This window comes from Portunus trituberculatus, chromosome 46 (genome assembly GCF_017591435.1).
Source record: "Portunus trituberculatus isolate SZX2019 chromosome 46, ASM1759143v1, whole genome shotgun sequence".
Lineage (NCBI taxonomy): Eukaryota > Metazoa > Arthropoda > Malacostraca > Decapoda > Portunidae > Portunus > Portunus trituberculatus.
This window is the reverse complement of record NC_059300.1, coordinates 451,218-458,717: the sequence shown is the minus strand read 5'-3', so window position 1 is coordinate 458,717 and position 7,500 is coordinate 451,218. Positions and strand designations below refer to the sequence as shown.

General features: G+C 45.2%; 1 protein-coding gene and 1 non-coding gene across 3 annotated transcripts in view; both read left to right on the top strand.

Moving 5' to 3' along the window:
• LOC123520209 (cGMP-dependent protein kinase, isozyme 2 forms cD4/T1/T3A/T3B-like) overlaps positions 1–7,500 on the top strand; it is a 649,267-nt gene that overhangs the window by 253,990 nt on the left and 387,777 nt on the right. The window lies entirely within an intron of this gene.
• Positions 1,247–1,328, top strand: Trnal-aag. Its single transcript has one exon. It is a non-coding gene; the product is annotated as a tRNA-Leu (tRNA).

Genomic DNA, 7,500 nt, shown 5'->3' with positions numbered 1-7,500 from the left:
ATCCAGTTACTGAGCTACTCCGTCCGCGTCATCGGTACCCCAAGGTGCGGCGGGAATGCAATTTGATGTGTATAAACTAAAAGATAAGCATTGCGGTAATATATTGCTGCTGGAACTCATGTCATTGTGTGTGTGTGTGTGTGTGTGTGTGTGTGTGTGTGTGTGTGTGTGTGTGTGTGTGTGTGTGTGTGTGTGTGTGCGTGTGTGTGAATGCATGTTATCCTGTCTCTGCTGTGCTGTGTTGGGTATTTATGTAGAGTATTTCTTGTGCTACTTAGGCATTTATATGTACTACACGCTGGCTTGAATGGCATGCACGGGAAAAAAAAAAAAAGAAATCATCGCATATACGTACAGAGTGTGATAATGTATCGCCAAATGTGATAAAAAAGTGGTGTAAAAATATTCTTGTAATGTAGTGCACAGCTTATTTATTGTGATTGTGGTGTAGTGTAAGCTTTGGGTTAAGTTCACGTTGACTTAGGAGAGCGAAGAGGAAGGGAGGCATGGAGTGACAGTGACGAAGACAAGTGAGCTGGAGTGGATTGGAGTGGAATAGGAGTGAGCAAGAGAGAGTGGTTAGACTATTGTTGAGATCCATGGTCCGGAAAACAAGATATCATATTACAACACTCTGCATCTTGACTCTTTCAATAAACTTTTTTTTCCAATTTCTTTTCATATTTCCGTTTTTTTTTTTTTTTTTCTATTAACTGCCAAACGTCAATATGTAGCCTTTAATTTGTTGTGTATAACGGTTTTGTAACACACACACACACACACACACACACACACACACACACACACACACACACACACACACACACACACACACACACACACACTTGCCAGGCGTTGCCACACCCGTATATCTGTTGCTTCGATCAGTTACGCCCTTTAGAGTATATTTGCAGTGGAAAGCAGTGCGCCGAGAGGACTGTGTTATCGGGCCACTGTATCGCGGTGAGGGTGGAGTGGGGGAGGGGGAGAGTTGACGGAGTGATTGTATTTTTTTCTTCTTTTTTTAAGTCGTCACTGATGCACCTGTGTATTGTTGTCGTTGTGTCATGGTCGGTGCTGGTGCTGTGTTTGGTGCGAGTAGTGACTGAAAGAAATGTATGTGTGGGTGTGCTCATTTTGGTGATGGACGCCACGCCACCAGGCGATATGGCACGTGGGCGTGAAAAAGGATGGTGCTATTAGTTACAATAAGCAATATTTTGGGAGCATTGAGCTTAGTGTGTAAGGTAGCGTGGCCGAGCGGTCTAAGGCGCTGGTTTAAGGCACCAGTCTCTTCGGAGGCGTGGGTTCGAATCCCACCGCTGCCAAGTTTTTATTGTGAAGGGACACGTCGTCCAGCTGCACATTCTCCACGCCCGCATTCACCTGTGTCGCAGGGCGCGAATTCCAAGTGTGCATTTTTCAACTAAGGCTTTCGCACCTGTTGTGAGCCTTGTGATATAATAGCAACCTGTGTGACTGATTAGAATGTAAAGGTGTGCGCGTGTGTGACTGTGTGTGTGTGTGTGTGCGTGTGTGCGTGCGTGCGTGCGTGCGTGCGAGGGTGAGGGTGAGCGTCACCAGAGAGCTGAAAACATTACAGATGCACAGGAACGACACACGTACAGAGCGAAACAAAGCTTACATATGCCCTTAAATGTCCCGTGTAAGCCCGACCCTCTCACCACTCCCTCCACACAGTGGCGCCACACACTAGTGATGCTTAGGGAAGATCAACCTCTATAATGCAGATTACAAATCCCGGCGTGTTCCCGTCGCCTTAGGACTGCTCGGTGACAGCCTGCAGGGATATGAGAGGATTACCTATGGTTGGGGCTATGCCTTCCACACTGCTGCTCCATCCCTACCAGCGGTGTAATCAACCCGCCAGGAAGGGACTAAGTGTATTGCGGTTTGTAATCTATTGTAATCCTTTGCATCGCCATGTCTGGTAATCGAATCCTTCATTGTTTGTGTTTAATTGTGATTTCAGCGTTTACTGTGTGTGTGTGTGTGTGTGTGTGTGTGTGTGTGTGTGTGTGTGTGTGTGTGTGTGTGTGTGTGTGTGTGAGAGAGAGAGAGAGAGAGAGAGAGAGAGAGAGAGAGAGAGAGAGAGAGAGAGAGAGGAGTTACGCAATAACAATCAATATTCTAGAATAACTCTAACATTCAAATCTAACGTGCCATTTTTAACCTTTCGGGCAGTTTCCTTTAACACACCGTCCCTATGTCCTGTTAGGAGAGAGTCCCGTCGCCTTTTTGCCTGCTTTAGTGGGGAAGGGGAGACGCCACCCTGCTGAGACACAAATGTACTTTCCCTGCTGTTTGATAATGGATTGATTGCAGGGGGAGTGGCTGTGATGATGATGGTAATAAAGATAACTTTTTTTTATCTTCAATAAGAAATAACCTTCCCTTAAGGCAAATGTCCATTATGATTAAGTGTTGGATGCAAGTAAGTGGATGATGGCAAGAGGAAGAGGAAAAGGATGAGGGATTAGTGAGGGGTAGAAGTCAGGATTTCTCGCAGGTCTTAGGTAGAAATGCGCCCTCACTCACCTCTATACTGAAGCAGCAGCACCTGTCCCACACTTTAACTTCTCTCCCTTTTCTCCAATTCTTACCTTTTTCATCTCTCTCTCTCTCTCTCTCTCTCTCTCTCTCTCTCTCTCTCTCTCTCTCTCTCTCTCTCTCTCTCTCTCTCTCTCTCTCTCTCTCTCTCTCTCTCTCTCTCTCTCTCTCTCTCTCTCTCTCCGGCGAGCTACATATGTCACCAGTTTGCCCAGTGAGCGACAGAAGGACAGTGATGGTGAGCGATGATTGTGTTAATGGTGATGTGTGACACTGGGTGGGTCTGCTCGCCGCCCGGAGGTGACAGGGGTTGTGGTGGTGGTGGTGATTGGTGGATTTGTGGGAGTAGCTGTGGTCATTACAGATAAGGAGTTGTGCCCTCTCTCTCTCTCTCTCTCTCTCTCTCTCTCTCTCTCTCTCTCTCTCGTATGCTGTTTCCTTCAAATTATGTAGAATTTACTTTTTAATCATGACTACGAGTATTTTTTTTATATTCTCTGTCTCTCATGTTCATATATCGAACTTGTTATTGTTATTGTTGTAGTTGTAGTTGTGTTGTTTTTCATCCTCCTCCTCCTCCTCTTCCTTCTCCTCCATCTCCTCCTCTTCCCCTCTCCTCCTCCTCCTCCTCCTCCTCCTCCTCCTCCTCCTCCTCCTCCTCCTCCTCCTCCTCATTACATATTACCTTTTTAATTCATTCTGTGTTTTAAGTATCATATATTTTACTACTTTTCACTTTGATATTACAAGTTTACTTGTGGAAGAAAAAAACATTGCAACAGTGGAAAATGACAATAAATTTTAAAATTAAAAAAAATCTCCTCCTCCTCCTCCTCCTTTCATTCTCCATCATCAAGCAGCCCCGGCACCACAAGTCCCCTGATTGCGTGTCCTCCCAGCATGAAAGCCGCGAAAACAAGACGGCTGTGTGCCCGGCCGAGCGATGGTCGGCCCGCACTCTTTAGTTTGTGCCATAAAAGCATCGCGCCTTGGCTTCGAGGGACAAACACGGGGGTGCTGATAAAACCAAACCCCTTTCCTAAACAGAGAGAGAGAGAGAGAGAGAGAGAGAGAGAGAGAGAGAGAGAGGTCCTGTTTGTGTGCTTATCTATGTTGTTATATTCGCTCTCCGTCGGTGGGTGTGATGCGTGTCAGTCAGTGCTAATTCCCTTTGTGTGTGTGTGTGTGTGTGTGTGTGTGTGTGTGTGTGTGTGTGTGTGTGTGTGTGTGTGTGTGTAGCATTTCATTAATGTATGCATGCGGTTATTTATATTCAATGCATCCTTTATACGTTTCGTATTTCTCTCATGTATATAAGTACTTTTCCTTCGTTATCTCTCTGATTTCACTCATTGTAATTTTTTTTCCTTGCACGCAAGACGTTTAATATAGGACTTTGGTGCTTGTATGTGTGTGTGTGTGTGTGTGTGTGTGTGTGTGTGTGTGTGTGTGTGTGTGTGTGTGTGTGTGTGTTCTCGTCGTCTATTCATATATACATTTCATTACCGCTCACTTCTCGCTCCCTCCACGAATTTTCCGATTACCAGGAACTAATCTTCTCTCCTGTACTTTTTCCTTCCTTTACTGATTCCTTGCTTTGCTGGGGGACAGATCAGTGGCGCCAGCAGCCTTAATATCTTTCTGGGAACTGCGCAAAGGAAAAAAGTGAATAGATAAATATAACTTCTGAAGGGGGTACAAAATATGAGGATACGCAACAGTTTTCTCAAGTCTTTTTATCCCGGCAGAGGAGCATAATCGGGGTAATATTCTCACCAAGGCTGGGTAGGATACGAGACACACGCCGCCTTCCGTGTTTGCATTCCGAGAGGTGTAAGCAAACTAAGCAAACAATCACTCTCCCTCATCACGAGCCCCGAATAACCTTTACTTACACTCAGGTTCAAGCAGACGCCCCAAAATCTATAGCCTTTTGACTCTTATTGTTGCCTTTTACATGTGGTGGAGAAGGATTCCATGTGTTTATGATATCCGAGATTGTTTAAAGTGCAGGTCATGTCTTTCTCTCTCTCTCTCTCTTGCCTTTCAGTATATATCTTCCATGTATTGACTTGGGAGTTGTATTGTTACGTTTTCTTACTGTGAGGGGCGGCAGAATTTTGTTTGTTTATGATATCAGAGAGTAAAGTGCAGGCCATGTTGTCTTCTCTTTCTAAGCTTCTCTTACTTATCTTTCAAACAGTTCTTGAAAATATACGCACGGTCTTCTGACGTTTGTTCTTGTCGCCTGTTCTTATTGTGAGGGAGAAGAATTATTATGGCTCGTATCAAGACTTCAAGCATTTTGTTCCTCGTCATATCTTATTCTTACTTTCAGGTCTCTCCGGAACAGATGCTTGAAAAATTGTTTAACCTCCTTTTAACTTCTTTCTGTTGCCTTTCTTTCTATTGTGAATGGTAATTTTTTCTTTTAAGTGTTCTCTTTACCCTTTCTTGTCTTGAACTGTCTCACAAACAAACACTTTTAAAATGCATACCCTTGACTTTTCTTCGGGTTCCTTAAAGAATTGCGTACATCCTTTCTGATTTTTTCATTTGCCTTTTTTTCTTTTTTTTTTCTTATGAGGAATTTTTTTGTCAGTATTCATCTCCTCCTCTCTGGAACTGTCTCCTAAATAAACGCTTTGAAAATGTATAGCCTTGACTTTTCTTCCTGTTGCCTTTTCTCGACTTAATGAGAGGGAGAAGCATTTTATTTGCCCATGATATGGAAATGGATCTTTCTCTTCACCTTCAACTACATACAAAATGATTGCTGGAAAAATGTACAACCATCTATTGACTTTTGCTCTCTCTGCCCTTTCTTAATGTGCTGGAGGAGAATTTTGTTTGTGTATGATATCAAAGCATGAATTATTGGTGGTGTCGTGTTCCTCTCCTTGCGTCTCACCTTTACGTGTCTTCCATTTGTCAGCATTAAATGAAACCCCAATTTGATTCAACAAACTGCTGGTTAATTTAGATCCCCCGCCCTGCAGTCTTTCGATCCTATTAGAGTGGAGTAAGGGGCGGAGCGGGGGTGGGTGGGTGGCGGGGCAGGGCGGGGCAGGGGAGCAGGACGGGTTCTCTTTCCTGTTTGTCACTTGAGGAAAAAAGAAACTTATTTTCAAAGCAAAAAGCAAAGACCACAGTGCTACTTTTACCATATACAGGTTATCACCACCATTACCGCAACGACCAGCATCACCATCACCATCTCCTCCTCCTCCTCCTCCTCCTCCTCTCCTCCTCCTCCTCCTCCTCCTCCTCCTCCTCCTCCTCCTCCTCCTCCTCCTCCTCCTCCTCCTCCTCCTCCTCCTCCTCCTCCTCCTCCTCCTCCTCCTCCTCCTCCTCCTCCTCCAACTAGCATTTAGGTTTTCCTCCCTTTCGTTTCACCCTTCCTACCTCCATCCACCTGTTCGTAGGTCCCCTCCTTCCTCCCTCCTTTCCTTCCACCTCACCACCACCGGTCCTCTCCCGCTTATTTCCTTTCTCAACACACTCCAAGAAACAAACACGTCCTGCTCTCCTCCATCTTCTCCACCGCCGCCACGCCCTTATACACACACACACACACACACACACACACACACACACACACACACACACACACACACACACACACACACACACACACACACACACACGAGAGAGAGAGAGAGAGAGAGAGAGAGAGAGAGAGAGAGAGAATTTGTTTTTCCGTGCTCTAAAGAGAGGATGGAAAAAAATTAATAATCTCATTAATTTGAGGTGTGCAGGAAGCGGTGAGTGGAGGCGGCTGGTGAGTGAGGCAGCGAGTGGAGGCAGACAGGTGAGGCACAGGTGAATGTAACATGAGTAATTGGGTGCCTGTACCCTCTCACTTTTCTGCCTGTCTGATTATGGGCCATAAAATCAATCTAAACAAATAGTGGAATAAGGAAGTAAATTGAAATAGAAAGAAGGGGGACTTGAGTGAGACCAGTCCACGAACCTTCGCCTTCATCGCGGTAAACCCAAAGTCTGGCCGCATGGGAAAAATTTACATGATTTTAATATTTTTTCCTTCAATAATATCTTCACTTTGCGTTTTCAGTGATTCATGACAAACAACCTCGTATGGGCCAACATGCATGATGCTGGTTTTTCTTTCTCTATCTTTGGAATGAAAATATGTGAGAGAGGAGACGCATGCAGTTTCCTATTGGCGGTGTTAGTAAGCGCAGGTGCAGGAGAAAGGTTGTTTTGGAGTTGGCAGAGGAAGGGCCATGCAAAATCACCCTTCTGTTATTACCAACTCCCCTGAAAATACTTCCTCAATAACGCGGCAGATATGAGCCTTTCCCCGCCCCTGTGATCGCCTTTCCCTCGCTCTTTATAGAACCATAAAGTACACGAATGAAAGTATTGAAATTTCCTCTCTCATATACTGTTTTTTTCTTATATGTTCCTCTTTTCCTGTCTCTCATATCTCTCCAGTAATCTCGTGTCCGGTTTGATCTAAAACTCCCGAGCTTTTTTCGTCCCCTTTCCGTACTCTCCTTATCTCGTCTCCCATTCCTCTTGCTTCATCTCCCCTCCTGGTATGCTCTTAGAAAAATATTAATTAAATCTCTCCTTTCCCTTCTTACCGTACCTCTTCCATCATCCCCCTCACCACTCATATATCTACCCCATCCCCGTATTTACTTCCATCACCATCCTACAACCTCTCCCTCTCTCCCCTCTCCCTCCCCACGGCCACGGCTGGAGTGCAGAAGCCGGTAATTGGTTTAATTAAGGTAGGAATTAATGAAGGAGTCGTCGGTAGAAGGTCACTTTGTATGCCTGTCATCGCCCTTTCCTTGCAGCTCCGGATGAAAAAGTGCGGTGTGGGAAGGGGTGGTGCGGGATGCGTTACAAATAGTGCTGTTGTAGTGCTAATAGCGAGGCTGCCGTGCCGGGGCTGGG